Source organism: Panthera leo, chromosome C2 (assembly GCF_018350215.1).
Source record: "Panthera leo isolate Ple1 chromosome C2, P.leo_Ple1_pat1.1, whole genome shotgun sequence".
NCBI classification, from domain to species: domain Eukaryota; kingdom Metazoa; phylum Chordata; class Mammalia; order Carnivora; family Felidae; genus Panthera; species Panthera leo.
The window spans coordinates 103,089,224-103,116,857 of NC_056687.1; positions in this window are offsets into that span (position 1 = coordinate 103,089,224).

A 27,634-nucleotide genomic window follows, 5' to 3' on the forward strand; every position below is an offset into this window, starting at 1 on the left:
ATACATGTATATATATGTATATGTGTATGTGTATATATGTGTATATATGTATTTATATACATATATGTATATATATTTATATATGTGTGTGTGTGTGTTGAAGGTGAGGGATGGGTTAAACAGGCAATGGGGATTAAGGACTGCCCTTGTGATGAGCACCAGGTGTTGTATTAAATAACTAAATTGTGCATTTGATGCTAATATTATACTGTATGTTAACTAACTGGAATTTAAATAAAAACTTTTAGAAATATTTTTAAAAAGAACTTGGCACAGTTCTGCATAGAGCACAATCGCACATAAGTGTGTATGTAGGGATGAATTAGTATGAAACTGAGGTAGCCTGAGTGAGGCATGGCAGTGGCTTAGACTAGATAAGAAATGTGGAGAAAAGTGGGTGCATTCAAGACCTATTTTTTTTAATGTTTATTTTTAAGAGAGAGAGAGAGAGAGAGTTTGAGCAGGGGAGGGGCAGAGAGAGAGGGAGACACAGAATCTAAAGCAGGCTCCAGGCTCTCAGCTGTCAGCACAGAGCCCACCATGGGGCTCAAACTCACCAACTGTGAGATCATGACCTGAGCCAAAGTTGGCCACTCAATCGACTGAGCCACCCAGGCGCCCCAAGATCTATTCTTAAAGTGGCAACTATAGGCCTGGTGATAGAGATTTTGGACATGTCTGAGAATAAGGAGTCAGAGTCTCTCTCTGGTTTCTGGTTGGAATTACAAACTAGAGTATGGTGCCATTTAAAGAGATGAAAAACACAACAAAGTTAGAACTGGAAGTAGGTGAGGGGAAGAAGTTTAACAGTTCAGTTAGGAGGGCACTGTTATCATAGAATAAAAAAGGGAAATAGGGAAAAGTGGTTCCAGGGGAGTATCAGTTCTTTGGGGTAGAGAATAATTTGAAATAGTACATCCAATTTTATAATTTTATGTAATTTTTACCTCTATCCTTTATTTTAAGATATAAGCTACAAATCTCAGAAGTCTTTTTTGGCTAATGAGAGTAGTAGGACTCCCTAGGGAATGAATATGAGCCCCCAGGGGCTGACCGTTATCAAAAGAGGACATGAAATGAAAAAGATTAAGAAACTCCAAGTAAGAAGGAGCCTCAAGACCAAATAATCAAAAACAATTTGAGGTTTAACAAAAAATAGAGATAGTTACAATATGAATAGTATATTGAAGGAAAGCAGAGGTATCCAAAAGAAATAAATTAGCAAAGACCCCACTGTCAAAGATGATATCTTGATCAGGTATACAAGGAGAAACAGAACTTTGTGATTATTAAGTCTTGAAACAAGAATGTGACAACCACGCGCAGATTAGCGTAAAATGAGGTGATGTGGGACACAAGAAAGAGATGCTCATTACGTCCCCAGGTCTCCCATGGGGACCCTGAAGGTATGGATTATCACCAGTCCCAGAGTGAGGAAGCCCTGGGTTTTGAAATTGGTTTCAGAAACAACTGTTTGTCTTTATCAAGTGTTTTATAAAAGTATACCTAGTGAAGCATGTGTAGTTCTCATTACAGAGTATGGGTTCAATCAATCTCAACAAAACCTTTTTCTGCATAAAGTCTAAAGTTAAGGAATTCCTCCACATGTTGTTTTTAAAGATACATGGACTAGTCAGATACTACCTGATTCTTTCCATCAAAATTTAAGTGCCCAAAGGGCAAAATTCATATAAATAGCAACCTTGACAAAAATACTGCCTTAACATTTTAACAGGTGGTTCAAACTACTGTTTCAGTGGCCCAAGAAGAAGTCAATGCATGATAAACTCTTCTAGAGATTCCCAATCCCCATATTTCCTGACTTTTCATTTGAATGTCTCTGCCATGAAATCCATTTCAACCTTAACAGGAATGGTTTTCTCTGTGAAATAACCTAAAGGTTTTTGTATGGAGTGTGTATGTAACAATTTCCTGCATCCTTTCCTCAAGAGTTTCTGGCTTCAAATTCATTCACAATTTTCATTATTCTTCTCTGGAATCTCTCTGTACACTCCCCCTGCTCTCCATAAATTAGTCCCCAAGTTAGTCCCATTAAGTGCCTGGCCAATGACAAGTCTAATTAGAGGAGATTTTCAGGAATCCTGCATGTAGGAGATTGACAATTCATGAAAAAGTGACATGATCCCAGAATCTCAGCAATGATCTTCCTGTGCTCTCTGAATCCTGGCTGAAAATATGTAAGCTAAACTTACTGCTAAGTTACTGTATAGTAACTGTTTGCAAACAACTAAACTCCAAATCACATACCTGAAGTTCTAAGGTATCAACACCACCTCACTTCTGCCAACACACACGCGTGCATGCTTGTGCATGCACGCACGCACACACACACACACACAAACCATCATCACCACCCCTGTTTATTCTTGTCTAACTTCTATAGATATAAGAATTCTGAGTTGAATGGAAGAGCAGAGAGAGGACACCAGAAAGGGGTAGAAACTAGAACATAACAGGCAGAGGCAAAGGCTAAGTTTCTTCCATATCAACTGTAGAGGACTTACCAAGGAAGAGAGAACCTATTATGGTTAAGAGCCTAACTCTGGTTCCAGAATTATGAATTCTGACTCCAGCACTCACCAGTTTGACATTCATTAAGTTACCCAGCCTCTTAGCCTTAGATTTCTCATCTGTAAAAAGGAGGCTAATGATGGTATATAGCCTACAGAGTTTAACAATCGGATGACCTAAATATCTGTAAATGCCTACTAGATCTGACACCTAGTCATGCTATAATTTATATATACTTTTGGATCATTTTAAAAAGATGTGTTAACTTGATTAAAATAAGCATATAAAAAGAGCAACTTCAACCATCTCTGCTGTTGAATTACAAGAAATCCCAGGTGATTGTCATCAGTTCTCCAGTAAGTACATAAGTTTTTGACCAACATAGTGGCCATTGCCACTGGCATCAAGTTTTCAGTTAATATAAACCTAACTCAACACACATAAGAGGCAGTTGGGGGGAATAACAAGCACATTTCACAGAAAACAAATGGCAGACTCCCTGGCCCAGGTCCTGTCAGCTAACATTCCTACAGGCAGCATTAACTTAACCTACACCTTCACTGAAGTAATTTCATTTCTACCAGGGACTAAAAGCCAAGTTGAAGGTGCATAAATATTTGGAATTTCAAGTTTTCCACAGGTTATTTTGTAGAGAAAACACAGGCTCACTCAGTATTTTTACATATGAAGTTACACACAAGACACTTCTCACTTAAGCTCATAAGTGATTACCCTTCAAATTAATAGTACACACTGGAGCAGGTATTTATGAATTTGCTAGTGGCACCCTCAGCTGGAGTTGTCAATATTTTTTTTCATGTTTATTTATTTTTGAGAGAGAGAGAGAGAATGAGCAGAGAGAGAGGGAGATATCGAATCTGAAGCAGGCTCCAGGCTCTGAGCTGTCAGCACAGAACCCGATGCAGGGCCCGAACCCACAAACTGTGAGATCATGACATGACTGAAGTTGGCCACTTAACCAACTGAGCCACCCAGGCACCCCTCAATATATTTTTTATCATTGTTTTAAAGTTTATTTATTTGGGAGAGACAGACAGTGCAAGTGGGGGAAGGGCAAAGAGAGAGGAAGACAGACAGAATCCCAAGCAGGCTCCATGATGCCAGCGCAGGGCCCTACAGGGGGCTCCAACTCACAAAACCTCGAAATCGTGACCTGAGCTGAAACCAAGAGTCAGATGCTTAACCGACTAAGCCATCCAGGCACCCCTGGAGTTGTCAATATCTATAGATCGTAACATTTTAAGTTAAAAATCCCTTCTATTTTCACTTAAGTCACAGGAAAAGTGAGAAAGGCCAGACACAAATACATGTATACTGCATGATTCCACATAAAACTCTATAAAATGCAAATTAATGCATAATAACGAAAAGCATGTCAGTGGTTGCCTGGGACAGGGGCAGGAAGACAAAGGACTGCAAAGGGCCACAAGGAAACTTCGAGGTGATGGAAATGATCTGTATCTTTATTGTGGTGGTAGTCTTAGTATACAACTGTCAAACCTTACCAAATAGTACGATTTTAATTACAGTGTATTCCATATAAGTTACACCTCCATAACGTTGACTTGAATAATAAAGGTCACCGGAAAATGTTTAGAACCACACATAAAATATAAATGAAACTGATCGAGAGTTTAAAAAAAAAAAGTTTCTAGCTTAAGATCAAGTTCAGTTCTATTCAATTATCTGAAATACAGAAATAGGATTTTTACCAGCACAAATTAAATTAAAAGTGGCATCTTAAAAAGGGTTGTAGAGCCAGGATGTCATCTAAGAAAAGACGAAAGTCTGTGTTTTTATAAACCTGGCACTAGGGGAATAAAACAAGGAAATGAAGACAAGTTGGAGGTGCCTGTCTCTTCACAGAAAATGAAACGGGCTATTGCATGTCAGGGATATTATAGTTACTGATGGCTCAGCCTGAAAATTTTATGGACTCAGATGTTAAAATTCTTCTCAAAACTCTTGGTGGAACCAGCATCAGGGATACTTGCTGAGTCCTTTCCGTGTACTTCATAAAATCCTCCACCCACATCAAAATTTTAGAGTTCACATTATAACTAATTATGCCTACAGAATGTTGGCACATGCAGGAGGCCCACGGAGCAGCCTTTATGTCTCACGTAAAACACCATCGCAGGATTACAACATACTAGCATGCTCATAACAATTTAGCACAAGCCTGACAAAATAATCAAATTCGCTGGATTAAAACAAAATTATGTCCCTCGTTTAAGGAGTACAGGCTGCTTCACAAACTCAAAGTTTAATTATGGCTATATTTCTTTACCCTCTTTGGGGTCTTATTTAATCCATCATACACCAAATAGCCAGAAGTCTAGGGTCTTTCACGTGAAGATTCTCCCTTCCCCTAAATTACTGGGGGGTGGGGAAGGTGAGTTAGAACGAACTAGCATCAGGTTAAGGGGTACGCTATCCAGGTGGTCACAGGGTCCCCGTGACTCCACCACTGCCACTGTTTCTTGCTGCCACCCAGTGTCACCTCAGTGCTACTGGCAAGTGTTCTGCTTTTCCAGTTCATTCCATAAACACACGGCACCTTGGGGATGGTAAGCCCTTCTCAGACTTGGGGTCCCTCTGGAGTTGACACCCTCAAGCACTCAGGCACTTCTCCCCACAGCTCAAGCCTACGCCACAGTGACAGAGTCCAAGAGGGCTTTCGGTATTGGGCATGTTTTCTGCCAAAAGCTGCCTCCTCCAGTCATTGCAAAGCCTTTGTCTGGATTCAGACATCTACCTAAAATCTGTCTCAGGCTAATTCTACTCACGACAGTTGTATTTCAAGAGTCTTACTGTCCTTTGCATCTGAGCCTCGTCCAGAGCGACACTAGCCCGGTTTTAACAGGTCTTCCTAGCTTCATTCCTGGGACATGCAGGTTGACATACAGATTCCTTCCCTTCCACAGGGCCCAATGATCCTGACCTGCAATAATGTCACTCATCTGCACAACTTCCACATACCAGAAATCTCAAGGGAAGACCAGCTTTGAAGGACCAAAGTGTCTATTTTGCGAAGCCCTAATCACAAGAAAATTGGGTATCCATCACAACCCATGCTGGTGTCCTATTCATATCCTCTTGGCAGTTGCCATCTGGGGACACACCTGCCTTCCTTCCACCTGCAGGCCCTTTGCCTGAGAGCTTTTTCCGAACACTGATATATTGTCTGCCCTTACACCGAAGGAGCCAGAAGTGCTGGGGAGTTACCATACCCTAAGAATAGCCCTCAACAAACGCTGAGCGAGACTTGTTGGATGCATACCATAGTCCTCTTGCCCTTCAAGTGGGGCATTGGAAGGAGTGTTCTACAGTGTTTCCCAGAGTTACCCCCAAATAATTGGGCTCCAGTTGCCCACAGTGATCATTTGTATGGTAATTTCACCAGATTCCTTCCCTGGGTCCCTTCCACACTTTCTACCAATGTTTCCTGAGATCACCTCCCAGTAATCTACTTGCACTCAAATCCTTTTTTCAGAGTCTGCTTCTGGGAGAACATAAACTAAGACACCCACTTACTGCTTCAGCATAACCGAGGGGGTCAAGCCTGGAGAGCAGTAAGGAAAAATGTCAGACATACCATCTCAGAAGATGGCAGGTCACTTGGGCAAATAAGAGTACAAAAACAAAAGCAGCGAAGTTTTAGGACAGGAAAGCAGGCAGGTGGTCAACATGCTGTGGTCATAATTGGAGGAGTTAAGAGAAAGGTCAAGCAGAGAGGAAGTACAGGGAAAGAATTCATGCATAAATGATATGGGTTGTTAGCACTATCCCCAGCCACCAGGCCAAAGGAAGCCCTAGGGAGGAGTGAACAGGTCCCTTAATCCAGAATTTGTGCTGTTCAGAGCACCAGTAATGAGACACCTTCACAGCAGGAGCAAGTGCTACAGCCACATATATCTGAATCGCTTCTCCAGGTTCCCAAAGTGCACTCTCTCATATTGTCCCAGAAGATCTCTGAAAGTAAATCTTGTCTTTCCAGGAAGATTATACATTTAAATAGATGCTTTGTACTAAGCATAGTCCAGGGAATTCAACAACATTAAACAGGACATAAAAATGGCTCGAATGTTTATGTGGATACCTGTGTGTATAAACACATCTCCATCTCAGCAGCGATTGTACTGTTTTATCATTTACAGATGATTGTATACATGATTTCACCCACACAGCCACCTCGTAAGGCAGGTAAGAAGGGTCTTTGCCACTCTTGGTGTATACATGGAGTCTGTGGGTTTTCCTGGGGGTGTCTTAAGTTACTATGTACAAAGTGAGTCGTCCAGAAATCACTGCCATTGCAGAAGTCTGGTAGCAAATCCCAGCCTACATTATAAATGCCAATACTCCTCTGATACTGACTTTCAGCAGTGCCAACTTCTGGACTTTGAAATATACCTCCAGCTTGGAATATAGGGAATATGAAGTTAATCCTATTTTTGGAAATTTACACTAGACCAAGTCTTTCCTTCTTTTACTCCCTCTGATTTCTCCTGAAGCTAGAACTTATTTTGCCAAGAAAATGATTATTCTTTTTTTTTTAATGTTTGTTTATATTTGAGAGAGAGTGAGCAAGCAGGGGAGGGGCAGAGAGAGAGGGAGACACAGAATCCGAAGCAGGCTCCACGCTGTCAGCACAGAGCCTGATGTAGAGCTCTCACAAATGGTGAGATCATGACCTAAGCCAAAGCCAGATGCTTAACAGACTAAGCCACCCAGGAGCCCCAAGAAAACAATTGTTCTTTAGAAAAATTCTGCCGCTGCATTTACTTCTCTATTCCAGGATAGTTTAATCACATGTTTGATGCAAATTTGTCATCAGCTAGGGACTATTGCCTTAAGAATTATAAAAATCTGGCCCTGATGATTTTTTAATTGGTCTAAAAATTTGGAATACATGAAAACTAAGAAAAAAGATTGGCTCAGTTGCGTAAATGATACTTAAACAATTGCTTCATCTCCATAAATAGGAAGCAACAGCTATTATCACAAATTTTCATCACCACTTTGAGCTTCTAACCCTAATTCAGTTGAATTAGGTTTCAATACCTGCTGATTGTTCATTATAGGAGAAGAAGTGAGTAATTTTATTGGGGAGCTGGCAGGGAGGGAAAAAAGAGTATGAAAGATAAATATATGTAGTATACAGTTTAGAGAAAAAATTTTGATCCAGACAAAATTTGAGCAATCTAGTCAAGTTACTTAACCTTCCTGTAATGCAATTATCTAGATAAAGATAAGGTACTGATACCTAATAATACCTTCAGACTTTTTCATAAGAGTTAAAGAAAATCAGTCTTACAAGTTTGACTTTGAGCCTGACATAGTTAGGTTTATTGGGATTTAGTGAAGAGTAGTATTTTAATATGAAATAGTAAAGACACATAATTAAAGTTGAAAAAGTGGAATTCTATAGGATTCAATGAAAAACAATTTTGTTATTTTCCCCTCACCCTATCTTGAGTTATTTTATTTTATTTATTTATTTGGGGGGTGGAGAGGGGCAGAGAGAGAGGGGAGAGAATCCCAAGCAGGCTCTGTGCTGTCAGCAAGGAGCCTGAGGTGGGGCTGGATCCCACAATCCATGAGATCATGACCTGAGCTGATATCAAGAGTCAGGTGCTCAACCGACTGAGCCACCCAAGTGCCCCATACCTCATTCTACCTTTAAAGTCAGTATTTGGACTTCTTTCACTATACTCTTTGAGAAGATCTTGGCCCTACTTCAAAATATTCCAGTTAATCTTGGGAAATTTTTTAAGCCTTCTGGTCACATCTAGTTATAAAATACTCTCCTACAAGCACTAAAAAATGTTTCAATCCTGTGTAATAGTCAAAGGTCCAATCTTCATTTATGGTTCAACTCCTGTAGTTTGGGTCAGCTTCTGCTAAATGTATGCATGGGGCAAACTACCTTGAGATGACCCTCCTCACCTACTCAAACGTTTCTAGCCATGGTTCTGAGCCTGACTTTTGTCCAGAGATAATCAGGTTAAAATTAGGTCATTAGGGAAGGCCCTAATGCACTAGGATAGTTGTCCTTATAAAAAGGAGGGGCACTGAGGGTAGGTGGGGTGGTGGGGGAGAAGAGAAAATGGGTGATGGGCACTGAGGAGGGTACTTGTTGGGATGAGCAAGAAAGGAGGGGCATTTAGACCTAGAGACAGATACACACGCAGGGAGAATGCCTTGTGAAGAAGACAGCGAGATGAAATAATGCTCCCATAAGCCAAGGAACGCCAAAATACTAGCAAAGCACCAGAAGCTAGGACACATGCCCACAACAGACTCTCCCTCATAGCCCTCAAAAGGAACCAACTCTGCCAACACCTTGATCTCAGACTCCAGCCCCCAAAATATTCAAACAATTAAGTTTCTATTGTTTAAAGCTTTTCGGTTTGTGATATTTTGTTACAGCAGCCATAGCAAACTATACATGTATTTTCCTAGTATATACACACTAATTTGTATATATATACTTAAGTATACTCACACATACATGTACCTGATATACAGAAATATTCAACCCTTTTGAATATTTCTTTTTGTGAATAGCCTAAGAATGTTTTATTTTACCTCAATTTTTTGCTCCAAGTGTGGTCTCATACAATACTTTTAAATAGTTATAAAAGAAGAGAGTCAAATTCTGGAGTCAATTTGTCATTTTTAGATGGTTTATCACTTCATGTCAAAGTTTTTAATTTTATTTTTAAATATTTTTAAGAGTTTATTTATTTTGAGAGGAGAGAGGGGCAAAGAGAGAGGGAGAGAGAGAATCCCAAGCAAGCTCTGTGCTGTCAGCCTAGAGCCCAACACAGGGCTTGATCTCATGAACTAGGAGATCATGACCCGAGCCAAAATCAGGAGTTAGACACTTAACTGAGCCACCCAAGCACCCATAATTTTTTTCAAGATAAAATTTATAATTTAAAATGGGAGTGGCAGGTATTAAAATTTGATGACATAGAAAGTGCTCCTCCATTTTAACAATTCAATATCACCAAACACTTGGACGATGAGGTTTAAGACAATTCTTAAAATTCATGGGTTAGAAATTAAGATTTACTCTGGAGAGTTAACTGGTCCATAATAAAAGAAACAGAATTGATATTTAAAGATACAAAAATAATGGAATTACTAATTTCAAATAGCAACTGAGTTGAAATCATTTTTTCCCTTTCATTCAAGCATTTCCTGCTAATGTGGGGAATATCTTCTAAAAATAAGTGTGGCAAAGAGCCAGACGAGGTATAATAGGGTTTTGGATAGTCCAGATGTACCTCTCTTCTTACCAAACCCTTATCAGGTTAGGCATTCTGGAAGGTGACTTACTGGGAGGCAATTTAATTTATCTTCTCTGAAGTAACATCAGTCATTTATTTTTCCTAACTTGGCACACGTTATTTTCCCAAGAAAGACAAAGAATTAACTTCTTACTCATTTAGACATCCACTCTAATTGTTTTGAACTTTCTTGGCCATTTTTCTAGTCTTAAAATAAAACAGTAACATTTTTCCCCCAAAGGAGAATTAATTCAGACCACAAAAGGGATGCACTCCAGTTCAAGGGAATGTGTGAATTAATTAGTGTTAAAAGAAAAATCCTTTTTCTTATTCACATACCTTTTGTCTTGGTTCTTCCAAACAATGGCTGCTTTGTGCAGCATGTAAAAGAAATGGGGTACATTTTTCAGGCATGTTTGGCACAGAGAACGATAGACAGCATTACACCTCTCAGAGGAATTTCTATATGTTTGATTTAATAACTTTCTCCACACATCAATCAATTTGAATTCTCACCCAATCAAAACTTAAATTACAATTAAAAACCTATTCTGACAAATCAATAGTGGAACTTAACAGAAGTCTTTCAGGCTCTGCTGACAATATCAGCCCAGGCTCATTAAAACAATCAAGTCCTAGAGTTCCATTTTGGGGGTTTTAAGATTAAAGAGTAGGCATAAAGAAGCAACGAATTTAAGCAGGAAAATTTGGGGTGCTTCAGCAAATTGAAAAAGGCTTCAGCAAATTGTCAATATAACATCTAATTTCCAAATAATGTCTCAAATAAACAGGGCTCCCCTGAGGCTTTTGTTTTCTGGAAGCTGCTAACAAAGTTTAAATGTTGTAAAGCTTTGTCATTTTCATGCTAAGTCATTTCAGAGCACCTGAAAACCAATTTTTGAGTATGGCACATGAATGGGAATTAATCTTACAGTACCTTGAAAGCTCCAAGTAAGCTCTAAACCAGGGAGAGTTAGTGGCTCCTTCCTCATGGACAAACAACATAGTATCACATCGGGAGAGCACAGCGTTTCCTGGGTGACCCATGCTATTTATAAGGCTCAACCCAGGATTATACCAATTCCAGGTGAGTCAGTGGATGAATCGATCATTACTTAGATCAACCACCCTAATTTCAGCAACTCCTGCACGGAGCTGTGATAATCTACCGAAAATAATGTTTCCCTAATAAAGTTAAGAAACACTGGCTTTTTATAGCCAATTATTTATATCTGGCCCTTAGAAGACAAAGAAGTAGAATGGTCGTTCCCAACATTTGCAGCTAATTATTAGAATCACCTTTAAAACTCCCACTGCTCAGATCCCACCCCCTACCAAGGAAATCGGAATGCTAGAGAATGGGAGCCAGGCGTTGGGAATTACTAAAGATCTTCAGGTGATGCCAATGAGCAGCAAATTTGGGGATCCAATGAAGTAGAATTTTAAAGGAAATTAATGGCAGAAATACAGACAAGGGCTCAGGAAGAAAAAGACTACCCTACCTAGAAACCATAGGTCCAAATAGAAGGATATGTTTCCTTTTGAAATGGAGAATGAAAATGCATTAACATGATGTACACATGTGTCCCCACAGCCCAGTGAGAATGAAATAAATGCCAATTTGTAATTCTATGAGAATGACCATAAATGCAAACTGCTTCAGCACACATTTCATAGTGTGTCAAAATGCTATAAGAAATATAAAAGGTACTGACTGATAAATCAATAAATGAATGACCTAGAATACATGACCTTGCACACTTTATTACTTCAAAAAGTGGCAGCGGCCTTTAAGATCAGCTCATATTCTTTGCCCCTGCTGTGTTCTCCCTGTAATGAAAGCTCCTTAAAAGGACCTTGAAAACTCCTTCGAGCACAACTGCAATCAATAGATTGATTTCCAAATATAACCAGGGGGTGATAGTGACGCTAGTTTTCAGAGAATATTGGGGGAGGAAACAGGAAGAGGACTTGTGCCCAGAGAATATGCTTGTCTTCTTTGGGAACTATCTTGAGGTCTATCTCTCCTCTCTACAAGGAAAGGCAGGAAGCATTGTGTACGCTAAGACCAGGTAAACGATTAGCCAGCTTATTTGAGGGTACCAAAGAAAAATAATTTTTTTCTTTAAAATATTTACTTTATCCTTAGGAGAGCGCAAGTGGGGTTGGGGCAAAGGGAGGGGGACAGAGGATCCAAAGCGTGCTCTGCACTGACAGGCTGACAATAGCAAGCCCGATGTGGGGCTCGATTTCACGAACCTGGAGATTATGACCTGAGCCGAAGTCAGGTGTCCAACTGACTGAGCCACACAGGTGCCGGGGAAAAATAAATTTGACAAATAATGTCATGGAGAAGAAGCAGAGCTGAAACCAAAACCACATGTAAAAACCTCAGACTGTAGGTGACCAACCTAGTTTTGCAAATTGGTTTATAAAGCCTTCAGAGTTGGTGATCTACCTAACAGAGGTTGGCCTGTGGTAAGATAAACCAGCTCTGACTATGCCCCCCTGTTAGTGTGTTAGCGTACCCTGGAACATTTGCTTTCCTTCTCAGTCTCTGGTCATAGAGACAACACCAATGTCCCTGTGGCATGTCCAGAGTCCCCCACTTCTGTTGCTTCTTGGACCACGTGAACAACACTCACTCAGGAAAATATCTGCTCCTAAGATCCTTTTGGATCTCAAGGGGCCTGATGAAGTTTCCTCAGGACTTTCTGCCTCCACCCAATGAAATACCCTGTGGCAGAGCTTTCTCCCCCTCAGGCCTGTTCCCTGCTACTCTTCGAATCCATTCTCTCATTCCGTCAACTATTTCTGTTGATAGCTACCATCTCTATTTGCTCCTCTAGCTGGTCTCACATGTCGTAGGTGGAAACACTGCTCGGAGTGAGTTCTGCCCCTACCTGCTCACCCGACAACAAGTCCTTGTGGCGATAGTGATGCTGGAGAAGTGCATCTGTATCACTGATGACTGAGTCTGTAGGAGTACTCCCAAATTCTCAAGCACGTTTGAGTTCACAGGTTTTACATACCCCAGGCCTTTTCCTTTTAGGGTCCTTTTCTTAACTCTATCCTGGATTTCCACCCACTACTGGGGAGAAGCTGTCCCCCTAGGTAATACCATAGTGCTACCACCACACAGTACAAGTTACTTTGTACATTCAGTTCTTGCTTTGCCACTTTTATATGATGGAGAATGATTTGGCGTCCTGGTCAAACATGGCAAGCTCCTGTACAATCTTTTGTTGATGACAATCATAATGCTAGTTTATTTTTTTCCATGTTACAGTTTGCATCATATACTTCTATGACCCAAAGTTTGGCAAAATATCAACTATTCACTTTTTTGGCATCTTATATTCACCAACTGGTATTAAATTGACTTAATTTTCCATATCCTTCTATTTCTTAATCTGTTGTTTTTTCAGGGGAGTCTGTTTTTCTTCAGATGGTGAGTCTACTGCTTTCTAAAATTTGATGATTTGACCATATTGGCATATTTTATGTCAAATTTACCTTTTATTTCTTTTTATTCCACAACTTAATTATTGAGCATCTTATATTTTCCAGGGAAGGTGCCCGTCTAGAGACAAAAGTTTAGAAATGACCACATACAAATGAAGATTCTTCCCACAGGGCTAGAAGGTGTCACCTAAGAAAATACTGTTGAAAGAGCAGAATAGAATTTAAAGTTTGAACCCCAAGACATTGTAATGATTCGAGATCAGAAAAATGAACAGACTCTACCAAAGGAAATTGAGATAGAAAGATAACCAAGAGATAATAGTATCCTGGAAGCCAAACGGAAGAAAAATTTCCAAGGAAGCTGGAGCAATCAACTGTGTAAAATGCGCTGATAAATTGAGTAAAAGGAGGGCTGAGAATTTGCCAGTAGATTTCACAATATAATGTCACTGGTGACCCTAGTAAGCGCAGTGATGGACATATAGAAGCTGTGCAGTCATGTCTTTCCCATTCCCAACTGCTCAATTCCAATCTGTGATATACCTGATATTGAATGAAAAATACAATGCTGGCTCTAAGAAATGGCCTGTTTATTAAGTCTGAATAAGTGGCCCCCTAGTCAGTGAAATAGACACTTGTAACACAGGTTGTTATTGGAATGGGTTCATCTCCAAATAAGCAAAGACCATATCTTTATGCTTTGCTATCCTTCTTTTTCCCAACTCCTGGCAGTGCGTAAGACCCCAATGTGCAAAGGCCATAGCACCAAAGAAGACAGGTGCTGTTTTTGTCTTCATCCACACCATAAAGCTGGACACCAAAAAAAAAAAAAAAAAAAAAAAAAAAGTGCTTAAAATGATTATGACAGACCATCTGCCCTTGATAACAATGGGGAAGTGATTTAAAGAGATTACTTCAGAATATGAGAAATAATGTACTTCCCTATCAGTATGATTGGGAATTATTCCTTTGAATTGGTCACATCTGATGCTCTAGATCCACGTTGTACAAGGAGACATAATCTGTGTCAGAACTCCAGCTCTCTGCTTTTGCCACTAAATTACTGAGTGACATTGAGCAGGTCATGGAATCGTCCTCTGACTTCATTTCCTTATCTATTAATGGAACTGTAATGATACTTGCCCTTCCTTCTTCATAGAATAAGTGTGATGATGCAAAGCTAAAATTAATGTGAAAGAGTCTGTAAAAGCATGCATTGCTATACAAAAGCAAAGTGGTATAATAAGATTACGATTAGATCCAAAGCCATTACACTAGAGACAAAAGAATATTTAAAAATCAAAATCCATAAATTCTTTCCTGTATACCTACAAATACTTCAAGTTATGGCAACGCAAAATGAAGAACACTCTCTAATATCAAATTTGTATTTCTATATGGGCTAAATACACTTGTTCTATTTTGTTTTTGATAAGCTTCAAATGCTAAGACTATATAATGAGTTCAGTACTGTAATATGAGGAAAATTCAAGAGAAACTCAAGATAAAAATAAAAATTTAAGGTACTAGATAAGACCTATGATAGGGATGGAAATTTTTGGTTAAATAAAAACTTATATTTGGGTGTTGAAGAGATATTTGTACTCTTGTTTCAACTACTATAACACTGAATATTGGATTTTTAATTTATGGATGAGTTCTGTGTTTACATGCCTTTTTATTTTATTACACAAAGCCTTGAGGTGCTCGCATGAGAAGGTACCCCATAAATTATGCTGTGCAACTTCATACAGCATAGCCATTAATCACGAGCGTTAAACTTTTCTTTTCTTTTCTTCTGGCATTGAACAAAGAAATCTTGGACACATAAAGGAAACAGGTCAGGATAAGCTGCCATGACTATTTATTTCACTTTAAAGAGTTGCCTCAGAATAGGGAGAATGTGTTCAATTTATTGTTTCCGACTTCACTAATCGTCTTAGGTATGGGCAAGAGTTTTCTAAAACATCCCCCCCCACACTCAAATATTAGTTGTTGCATGAGATTTTCAGCATCTAACCTAGGATAATCTTCAAGAATGTTTCTAAATAAAGTTTTTAGTCACCCTTCTGCTCTTATAATATTTGCGGACATAGAAAATCAAAACCCTTATAAAATTGTTGAAATTTCTTATTACAATTATTATTCTTATAAAATTACAGACACAGAATGTTAATGTCTCATGGACCAGATTTTTAACTGAATACACAAGGGCATCTAAGTCTCTTAAGATCATAAAACATCATTTATGCTTTACCCATATATGAAATAGCACTGTCCTTTCACTAGTAAGGAAAAAGATTAAATTTCTGATACCTAGAGTGTTTCAAACAGTTTAGTTGGCATGTTACCTTTTTGATAATCCCTGGAGAAGGTATCACATGTTGTAAATCCTCATTTAAGGATATATGTAGCAGAGGGGTGTGTGGGTGGCTCAGTAGGTAAAGTGTCCAGCTCTTGATCTCAGCACAGGTCATGATCTCCCAAACTGTGAGATCATACCCTGCATCAGGCTCCATGCTCAGTGTGGAACCTGATTGGGATTCTCTCTCTCCTTCTCTCTCTACTCCTCCCCACTCATTCTCACACACTCTCAATCTCTCAAAATAAATAAACTTTTAAAAAAAGAATATATATAGTATAAAATATCATTTGTGAGGATGTGGCTAAAAGGGAACCCATGTGGACTGTCAGTGGGAATGTAAAATGGCATACTGTTGTGCAAAACAGTATCGTGGTTCCCCACAAAATTAAAAATAGGACTACCATCTGATCCAGCAATTCCACTACTAGGTATAATTCCAAAAGAACTGAGAGAAATTTTCCAAAGAGGTATCTATATATCCATGTTCATAACAGTGTTATTTAAAATACCCGGGGCGCCTGAATGGCATGGTCAGTTAAGCATCCGGCTGGACTCAGGTCATGATCTCACGGTTTAGGAGTTCAAACCCCACATCGGGTCACACTGTCAGTGTTGAGCCTGCTTGGGATTCTCTCTCCCTCTGTCTCTGCCCACCCCACCCCCCACTCATACTCTCATGCTCTCTCTCTCTCAAAAATAAATATATAAACTTTAAAAATAATAAAATAAAATAACCAAGAGGTGGAAGCAACCCAAATGCCCATCAATGAATGAACGGATAAATGAAATGTGGTATATACATACCGTGGAATATTATCTAGCTTTAAAAAGGAAGTAAACCCTGGGCACTTAGGTGGCTCAGTTGGTTGAACATCCAACTTCAGCTCAGGTCATGATCTCATGGCTCGTGAGTTTGAGCCTCACATCAGGCTCGCTGCTGTCAGCGAAGAGCCCACTTCAGATCTTCTGTCCCCATCTCTCTCTGCCCCTTCTCTACTTATGTTCTCTCTCTCTCTCTCAAAAATAAATAAATCTTTAAAAAAAAAAAAGGAAGTAAACCCTGTCACATGCTATAACAAGAATGAATCTTGAGGACACTGTGCTAAATGAAATTAGCCAGTCACAAAAGAGAAAAATACTGTATGATTCTGCTCACATGGGGTATCTAAAGTAGTCCAATTCCCAGAAACAGAAAATATATTGGTGATTGCCAGGGGCTTAGGGAATGGGGAAATGAGACTTGCTTTCTAATGGGCATAGGGTTTCCATTTTGTAAGATAAAAAATTTCTGGAGATCCATTACACAGTAATGTGAATATACTTAACACTAGTGTATACTTAAAAATGGCTAAGATGATAAATCTTATATTGTGTTTTTTAGCACAATAAAAAAAAACATGTAGCAGCTATCATAACAGCATCTGTATGTTTTGATATGCATTACTATTTCATCTCCAAACATTATCTTAAATGAATCTCTTAAATTCGTAGTAAGAATCTGAAAATAAGCAATAGATATAAACAAATGGTAAAATTACCCAAGATAAGGATAGGCCTGATAAGAAAGGAATAGAAGCTGTAGAAGGGTGGGGGGAATATTTGGGTGATAGATAATAGCAAATGTATTATAACAGTCAATGCCTTAAGCTTTACAAGAATGAAACTATATTTTAATGACAGTGCTAGAGACAGCAACCATGTGGTTTTTATATACAATTTTAATTATTTGGTTGTGAAACCAAAAAAAAAATGATTTTAGTGGGTTGTGATATTATAGTTTAGATAACTTCTTAATGAAACATTGTGCAATTTCTTGGTAGTTGTTTATTTAATTTGCATGTATATACAGAGAGATATGTAAAACAATAATTTCTTGATCATTTGTTATATTATACATATATAAAATGATAAACATGCTAGAAAACAAATTTTAATTACTGTGTGATGTTTCTTTGGTTCCTTTATTGCTTGCTGTATTGTTTAATAAATAAAACATTACCAAGAAGAAGAAAATTCTTTTGCCCTAAGGAGCCTGGCTTGATTATTAACACATCAACAACTGCAGAGTATCCATAGAGAATGAGGGAACTGTGACATAAAAGTCCTTTTTTTGAGGGATATTTCAAGGAAAGGAACAAAGGGGGAGAAAGTTAACTTTTTTATGAGAGAAAGTGCTGAAGCAAGAACTTTATATCTTTTGTATAAGATATTTTACCATTAAAAGATAATTAACAGATGATGTAAAGAGGCAATAACATATAAAATATATAGAAGTTTGAAGGCCTAAAAGTTGTTCAGAGAAGGAGACAAATGGCAAGAACCAAAGGAAAGGAAATCTAGTATGTTTTGTAGAATGCTAAATTTAAAAAATATAACGGAAATACCAGAGTAGAATATTGTAAGAAAGAACAAAAAAGGAAGAGTGAGAGAGAGAAAGAAAAGAGCAAGCCAAAAACATGCAGACAGGTCTTTTCAATTACAAAACCACTGTAAGGTTTGCTCCAAATAAAAATGAAGGGTAACTTCATGTTTACAGGGGCACCTGGGTGGCTCAATCAGTTAAGCATCCGACTCTTAGTTTCTGCTCAGGTCATGATCTCACAGTTCATGCTGATAGCGTGGAGCCTGCTTGGGAATCTCTCTCCACCCTTACCCCCATCTAAATAAATAAATAAACATTTTTTAAATGAAGGGTATTTTGTATAACAAATAAAGCAATCATATATAAAACAAAAGACATCAGAGGGTGTGTGAAGATGGAAATGTCAGTGTGCGGTCCCTAATTAAGTCCCCCCCTTATCCAGTACGTGGCAACTCTGATTGGATAAGATGTCTTGTTCTTGAGTGATGCCACTCTTTCTGGCTGGTCCCCCACCAGCAACCCCCAGGTAATACACCCATCTAAAGCTTCCTTCAGTAAGTGATCATGGTGTTTTTGGTGGCTCCCTCATCCAGCCTGGATTCCACTCTACCCTTGCACAGAGAAGTTCCTGGACATGTGGCTTACTTGTAGATAATGCTGCTACTCTGTTCCTTGATGCTAATCTTATTTCAAGTCTCAAACATTAGTGAGCTTGCAAAATAAATACATATAGATAATATGCTCCATTCAAACAGTCCAGGGACAGGAAGTGGATGCAGAGGATCCCTTCTGAATGATTGTCTGGCTCTTCCAGTCCCATCGTCAGGAGGTGCACTTAATCCTTCCTCAGTAGGTTTGCTTGAGAAAGCTCCCTTCCCTCTCCTCACCCAAGAGAGAAAATAAAAGCCACCTTCAACCTAGGGGTGAGGGGCGGGGGGTCCAGAGCAACCACAACGTGTTCCACTCTAATTGGATACAAATGAAACTCCATTGTTCTTTTTTCTCAATTAGTGTTTCTCAACTGCTAGGAGTTGACAGAAATTGCATGACTCTCGGTCTCATTTTTTCACTCTTCTCATGATGTTTTCACTCCAAGTGTCAATGTAGAAAATTAAAATAATTTGCTTACAACAGCTATGGGTTGGAAACACTATTCTCAATTATTTGATTGTTATTATAACTACTTTCATAATTTCTTTGATGCAACAAAACATTAATCAGGATCAGAAACATGGCTTGTCTCCTCAATCTATATCCTAACTCAAACACCCTGACTGTCTATACCTTAATCTATGCTGGTCATGCCTCATTCTATACTGCTGTATTCTGACCTTACCACATGATACTGCACTAGCAGGCTTCTATATTATCCCATATTTGACCTACAAGTCCTTGGAACTTCTCTTTACAATATCTGGCAAATTCTAATAACCATACTTCAGTATAATGGTTAAGGGAACAGACTTTGAAGATGAAGTAGCTTTGTTTGGAATCCCAGTTCTGTCACTTCCTAGCTTTGTAATTTGCCTAGCTTTGTCTTCCTAAATTTTTAAATGAGACCCCGTTTTCTTCTGTGTAAAATAGAGGATATAGTGCCCACCTCAAATACTTCTTCTCTATACCAAATGATATTATATATGTAAAATATTCAATAAACAATAGATGTCATTGTTTCATGTATTAAAAAACAAAAACAGGGACATCTGGATGGCTTAGTTGGTTGAGCATCTGATTCCAGATCTGGGCTCAGGTCATGATCCCAGGGTCATGGGATTAAGCCCCACATCAATCTCTGTGCTGAGTGTGGAGCCCGCTTAAGAATCCCTCTCTCTCTCTCTCTCTCTCTCTCTCTTGCATGCTCTCTCTCTCTCTCTCTCTATCCCTCTGCCCCTCTGCCCTGCTCCCCTGCTCATGCTCTCTGTCTCTAAAATAAAGTAAAATATTTTTTAATGCAAAAACAGCTATTGTTCATAATGTTACCATTGAATCAAAGCAAGATCTTGAACTGCCTTTTAAGGTATTTAAAAAATCATGAAATTACTTTCAAATTAGCAGTAAATGTACTTTAAATACTTTCTTTTGGGGGGTGCCTGGGTGGATCAACCAGTTAAGCATCCAACCTTGGTTCAGGTCATGATCTCCCACTCTGTGAGTTCGAGCCCCGCATTGGGCTCTGTGCTGACAGCTCAGAGCCTGGATCCTCTTCAGATTCTGTGTCTCCCTCTCTCTCTGCACCTCCCTGCTCACACTTTGTCTCTCTCTCTCTCTCTCAAAAATAAATACACATTAAAAAAATACTTTCTTTCTTGCATTTTTCTTTGTTTAGCAATCCTGATAAATCATATTAAGTAATTTTCAGTAAACCAAAATATTTGAAAAATTGAAGTAAATGTTTATACAACCACATAAGCAAATAGTTTATTAAACATCTTCCTCTGCTTATTCATGATAATGATTATTATAATTTTTACTCCTAAAAGCTCAACTCCCCTAATCATATTTTTCGAATGTAACATTTATAGATTTATATTCCCAGATATTAACAATAAAGAAACAGTCTTATCAATTTATGGGATACAGGTGAAGATAAGAAAAATTGGATAGAGAGTGAAATTACTACTGCATATACTAAATGTAGTGTGCTTTTTTCTAACCAGAGGAGGTTTTTATTAATGTTTTTTACTAAAACAACAACAAAAACAAAAACAAAACAAAACAAAATTTAAAAACCCTTGTGACAAAAACCAAGTGATTTGTTTTTAATTGCAGGTAACTAAAAGTTTGCTAATAGATGTTAGTAAGATTGATATGGGATAAATTGTATCCCCCAAAACTCATATGTTGAAGTCTTAACCTCAGTACCTCAGAATGTAACTGTATTTGGAGATACAAGATTGTATTTGGAATGCCTTTAAAGTAGTAAAGTTCAAGTAAGGTCATTAGGGCAGGCACTAATCCAACATGACTGGTTGGATTATAAGAAGAGGCAATCAGGAGGTAGATATTCACAGAGAAAAGACCTTGTGAAGAAACCGGGACAAGGCAACCATCTACAAGCCAAAGAGAGAAGTCTCAGAAGAAACCAAGACTTTTGATACCTTGATCTCTGACTTCTAGCTTCCAGAACTATGAGAAAATAAATTTCTGTTGTTTAAGCCACCCAGTCTGTAGTACTATGTTATGGGGGCCCTAATAAAATAATACAAGATACAACCTTAAAGAAAATAAAATTAAATCAAACCTGTAGACTTTTATGATATATTAACTTATATCAAAGGTCAAGATACAGGTACAAAGAAGTAGGACTCACAAATTTATGGAGTGCAGCTAACTCCAGGCATGTGTGAAATAGAAAGACTTACATGATTAACCCATGTGGAGGAGGTCAAGTAAAAACAAACTATTAAAGTTAAAGACTAGTGTGATAGAGATCTTTATAAGGTACTATCCTATAATGAAAGGTTAAAAATATATATAGTTCTAGAGAACAATAAGTCATAGCTGCAAAGTCTCATGTAAATTGTAAACAGTGTTTTAGGTATTGTTAAAGTACACTAACAAAAAAAAATCAACCAAAATTAACTGGGATAAAATGGTTGCTTCTGGACAGAGGACAAAATTATTCATTCTAATTAGTATGGAATTATATGTATTCTAAATATATTAATTTCAACCTCAAATATTTACTGAACTCATCCTCATTTACAGTAAATTTTCCCGATTAAATTTTCTCAACCCTCTCCGACGTCACAGTTAATGTTTCAAGGAGCATCTATGATAATGTCTACGTTGCTATTGGCATCCTACTCAGCTAGTCAGAATTCACCAGCAGCATGAATGACTATGTACATATGCCATGCTAACTGTTCTGTAGGTTTCAGCTCTGCTCTTTTCCTTATAGATGTGCAAAAGCTAAATGAAAAAAGAAATGCTTATTTTGAAAGATTTTAATTTTACCCTTATATACAGTATGTATATGGAAAATATTTTTTAATTTTCTATTTTACCAATACTGGGCAACCTCACAGTGTCTTTTCCCTTATTTGTCACACATGTACATACATTCACCCGCACACAAATACATACTCGGAAGTTTAGAATTAGCACGCTCATTTTGTTCTCACATAAATAATGTAGCCTTTTTTCAGCAAGGGCACAAAATTAATTCTGAGACCAAAGAAATAGATGGGAGATGTCTTAAAAATATCCAGGTGTCCTGATATTTAGATGATATGTAAGTCTTACCTGCCACGCCTACCATGAATATTGATTGGGCATCCTCCAATTTGACTCCTGCTAACACTCACTGCCTGGAGTTAGTGCAGACCTCACAACTAATTCTTTTCCCAGAAATTGTCATTGGCAGGAAAGAACGGCTTTACCCCGGATGTAAAATTGTAACACAATAAGGACTGTATATTTGGGCCTTGTCCCTGGTTCCCAGAACAGAGCTCTTAAAACCTTTGTAATTTCCTGGGTGATAGGAGTGCTAGGAGTACCTTTTGTTCTAATAATTGGTCTTCGACCCCTATTCCTGACACAGAGTTCCTAAATCCCTTGACATTTTCCTGATAAGACTGTCTTTTGTTTTAATAAGGTGACTCTTGGGGAGATTCCTGGAAAACTTTAGGACAGAGGCTGGTCACTAGAAAGACCCAGCCATGATTAGAAGCTTGAAACTGTCAGCCTAAGAGAATTTCTATCTAAAATGGAACCAGAAGATACAAAATGTAAAATCTCATGCATGTACCCTCAGAAAAACAAAACTTAAGGACTGAGATTGATTTCCCATAAGTGCCTGATTTACAGAAAACTGATAATATTGGGATTTTCTTAAGTGATAGGGAGTTGGTCAGGAATTGTCTCATATCAGCCTTGGGAAGATTTACATACGGTGTCCAAAGGCATGAACAAGGAACGACCCAGATTGGGTTGGTTTCATGAAAGAAGTTGAATGGAGTTTTGTATGACTGGACTGTTTTTTTCTGCTTGAGGAATTTTCAAAGCTGGTCTGGTTTGTTTGTTTGTTTGTTTGTTGTTTGTTTTTTAATGTTTGTTTATTTTTGAGAGGCAGAGTATGAGTGGGGGAAAGGCAGAGAGAGAGGGAGACACAGAATCTGAAGCAGGCTCCAGGCTATGAGCTGTCAGCATAGAGCCTTTCATGGGACTCAGACCCATGAAAGGTGAGATCGTGACTTGAGCCAAAGTTGGACACTTAATCAACTGAGCCACGCAGGTGCCCTGGTCTGCTTTTTATTTTAACAGATTCTAACTGAATTCTCTGTTTTTTACATTCTCTGCCCATGAATACAGCTACCCCAAACCTACAATGGATTTGTCTATAGCTTGCTATAGTTTGCATGTCTCAAATTACAATTCATCACCTATTCCAGAATGAACTCATTTTTTTTCAGTCTTGTGCTTGATTCAGTTTACTTCTATATTTAGGTGGGTCAGACCCCACTGCCCATTCTCTAGGGAAGGGAGAGAATCTGGTTTCAATCACCAATGGCCAATTATCTAGTCAATCATGCTTCCATAATGGAACCTCCATAAAAAAATACTAACCAAAGGGGTCTAGAGAGCTTCCAGGTTGGTGAACACATGGAGGTGTCGGTAGAATTCAGACCCTGAGAAGGCCTGGAAGCTCGGTGACCCTTGCCCAACCCTTACTCTATGCATCTTGTCCACGTGGCTGCTCTTGACTTGTATCCTTTATGGGTAACAGTAAAGAAAACACTTTCCTAAGTTCTGTGAGCCATTCTAACCAATTACCCAACAGAAGAAGATGGTCATGGGAACTTCCAGTTTGTAGCTGGTCTGTCAAAAGCCAGAGTCACAACTGGCACCTAAAGTGGGGAGCAGTCTTGCAGGACTGAGCCCTTAACCTGTGGGTTCTGTACTAACTCTAGACAGTGTCAACATGAGTTAAATTGGAGGATACCCAATCAGTGCCCACTGAGAATTAAAAAATCACCTGGTGTGGGAAAAGCCCATTTGGTGTCAGAAGTGGTGAGAATAGCAGGCAAATAAAATAGTGTTTTCCTTTATAAGGTCATATCTCTTCCTGAGAGAGGCTAGTCCAGTACTCAGTGGCTAGTTGATATGGGGGTAAAAGACCTAGCTCTTTTTTTTCAACATGTGATAACAGGGTGCTCCAGAGCTCCCCACTGAATTGGTTGAAATGTTTGTGGTGTACACATAGCAGTTCAATTTCTCCCATTGCCCCACCTTTCTTTCCCTACTCCTTCTTACTGTGTCCAATTAATTTCTTGCATACAAATCCCCTTCTCAGAGTCTGTTTTCTGGGGAACCCAACCTAGGGCACTTATAATCCTAATTATGTAAAAATAAGCATTTAAGTACTTTTTTTTTTAATTTGACTATGTATAAGCTAATGTATTAACAAAGCAATTACATGTAATATGGCCCTTCATATGTTAATGTAAGGTCTGACAATCAGGTGGGATTTCAGGGGATCTTTTTTCCTTCTACCTACTTCTACTGATTTTTTCAATTTTGCAAAGATCATAGTTCATTCTTACATTCAGAAAATACATACTTGCTATCAAAAGTTGTACAAGTAATCAATGGCATAAACTAAAATCATATTGTTATTATAAATTGAGAGGAAAATGAAAATAGGAAAATAATACCTTACATTTCATCGCAGGGACTCATAAGATTCTGTGTAAAGATTATTAATCACAAAATGGTAAATGAGCACATTATAAAGTTATTGAGATAACCTCTAGAAGAAGCAAAAACTAAAATTATTAAAAATTATTATTTCTGGAATGTAAAACTCAAGGTATGAAGGTTGAGTAGTGATACTTCCTTTTGGTTTTCATTTATGATTTTTGGTACTATTTAAATGTATTTAATTATATGTGTTATTACTCCAGTAACATTTTCTTAAGTCCTTTGAAAAAAACAGCACACATGAAAATGGGCCACAAATAAAATTTTAAAGATTACAATAGCGATACTAGAGATATAATAGAATTTGGGGTCATTTATATCTTTACTGTCAAACTACCCTAGTATTATTTTCTGTAATTTATATAAATACATAAAATTTTGAATCGGCCTTTGCCACCTCCTAGGTGTGGAATCTTGGAGAAGTTATTTAACCTCTGTACACCATATTTTCCTTATTTAGAATATGGCTATAATAATAATAATACTTCACGTGAGAGGGTGAATTAAATAAGATAATGGATATGCATCACTTAGTAGTCTCTGCCCATAGGAGTGTTTGGTAAATGCTAACTTAAACTAAGGCCTGATTTTTTTCAACTTCTTCACCAATTTCATTTATCCATGTAGATTTATCAGTAGGTACCATATGTCCTAGTTAATACCTATCAGCCCAAAGTAATTATTTTTTTAAAAAAATTAATGTTTATTTATTTTTGAGACAGAGAGAGACAGAGCATGAATGGGGGAGGGTCAGTGAGAGAGGGAGACACAGAATCCAAAGCAGGCTCCAGGCTCCAAGCTGTCAGCACAGAGCCCGACGCGGGGCTTAAACTCATGGACTGTGAGATCATGACCTGAGCTGAAGTTGGAAGCTCAATCGACGGAAACACCCAGGTGCCCCAGCCCAAAGTAATTATTAAATAGTACCACTTTCACTTTCCAAAGTGTCCCAATTAAGTTGATGAATTATATGGTTATTCTACTCATCAATAATAACACTAACATAAAAAGAGAAAGAAATCAGATGTTCTTTTCAAATTCTTAAGATACTTCTTTCCACATACTACTTAGCTAATATATGGTGAATCGTGAGTGAAGACTGTCCATTATGTGGAATAGACATTTCACACACAAGACACAATTACTGAAGGGCATCTTTGAGCAATCAAAAATGCCAACACTCCTATTAAAATTTTATAATGATACAAATAAAGTATTTCAAATTTGAGTTCACTGCCAACAATTCTAGAAAAGGTTAAATTTGGCAGTCATGATTATTTTTCCCATCAAAACACTAGGTAGAAAAATAATCACTAGGCTGATGCAGGATTGAATCCTGTTATTTCTGTCCTCTTCATCCTTCCTACACAGCTCACTGTGTTTCTTTGAAGTACATTTCAAGTTACCTGAATACAAAAATATACAATTAACTTTTTTATTATGATGAAGCCATATGTGCACACTAGGACATTATGAGTTGACTCTCTTCTTGTTTTAAAAAGACCGTATCTTTTGAAAGATTTTATTATCAATGTCTTATTTTTTAAAATCAGGCGCATTATCTACTAGAATTACATTGATTGAACAGAGAAAATTAGAGTTTTACCTGTGCATTTTTACATGACCTAACTGTAATGTCTAATCACCTCAGACAAAGATATTATGTTCCAACAAAGTTGTACTTAGCAGAGCCTCTGCAAGGCTAGTCTTAGTAATTAGGACTCAATCTTCCAGCCATTATGCTCCCAACTACCAGCGACCCAGAAAACTCCTGCTGACATTGGAAGAACATAATGAATGCATAATAGGTCATTCCCAATCTATCCTCTTTTCAGATTCTGTGTATCTCTTCTTCACACAGACTCTCTTCTACCTAAATGAAAACACCAGATGCTGAAATATATGCCACAGGCATAGAGAGAATAAAATTGTAAGTAGACAATGACTCCAAATGGTCAATACTACTTAATGGCTCTACTTTTTAGTGTGAGCAGCATTAAAGGAGCTGTGCTCCATTCCAACCTCCCTAGTCATCTTTAAATTTTTTTTGATCTCTAAAAGAAATCTATTATAGGCAAACCAATCCTCTCACTGCCCCCTCACACCCGTCTCCTGCCCCTACACATTTACATGCAATGTTTCCTCCAACAGGAATGCATTCATTCACAACTTCTGTACATCAACTTTGTCCATTCTCTTCTTCCAATCATACCTGATGTCTTTCCTAATCCATATCATAATTGGTGTCTCTTGCCAAGCATTTCCCCAGCCATATCACAGGCTGAGCTCTTCCATCTCTATTGCTGGCACTATTGCCTACCCCCTGATACTGTCTGTTTACCTAGATTTTAGTCTGTGTGCTTAAAAAGGCACAACTGTAGCAGAGACCGGCTAGCTGTTCGTCACACTCATTTCCTTTTCTTCCTAGGCTTACAACTCTACTCCATTTTCCAGGCTTCCTTACAGTCAGATTTGGCCATATGATTGAGTTGTAGCCAATTATATCTGAATGGAAGTGATGTGTACCATTTTGGCCTAACCCATAAAAAACCTCCCACGTACAATTCTTTATGTTCTCTTCCTACGTTTCCCAACTTGGGTTGGACAATCATACAAATCTTGAAAGGCAAGGGTGAAGATAATGGAACCACAATGTGGATTCACCTTGTAGAAAAAGGTGTTCCCTAACTAGAATGCCTGCTTTGGACTGTTACATGAGTGTAATATTTGTGTTGTGTTAATCGACTGGTATTTTGTAATTCTTGGGTCAACAGTTGGCAATCCCCAAATTACTACAGAAATTGGAATCAGATGTGGCATTAGTGGTCAGGTAGTCAATAGCAAAAGAATTGATACTGGAGGCTGAAAAGACAGAGACCTTTGTTACAC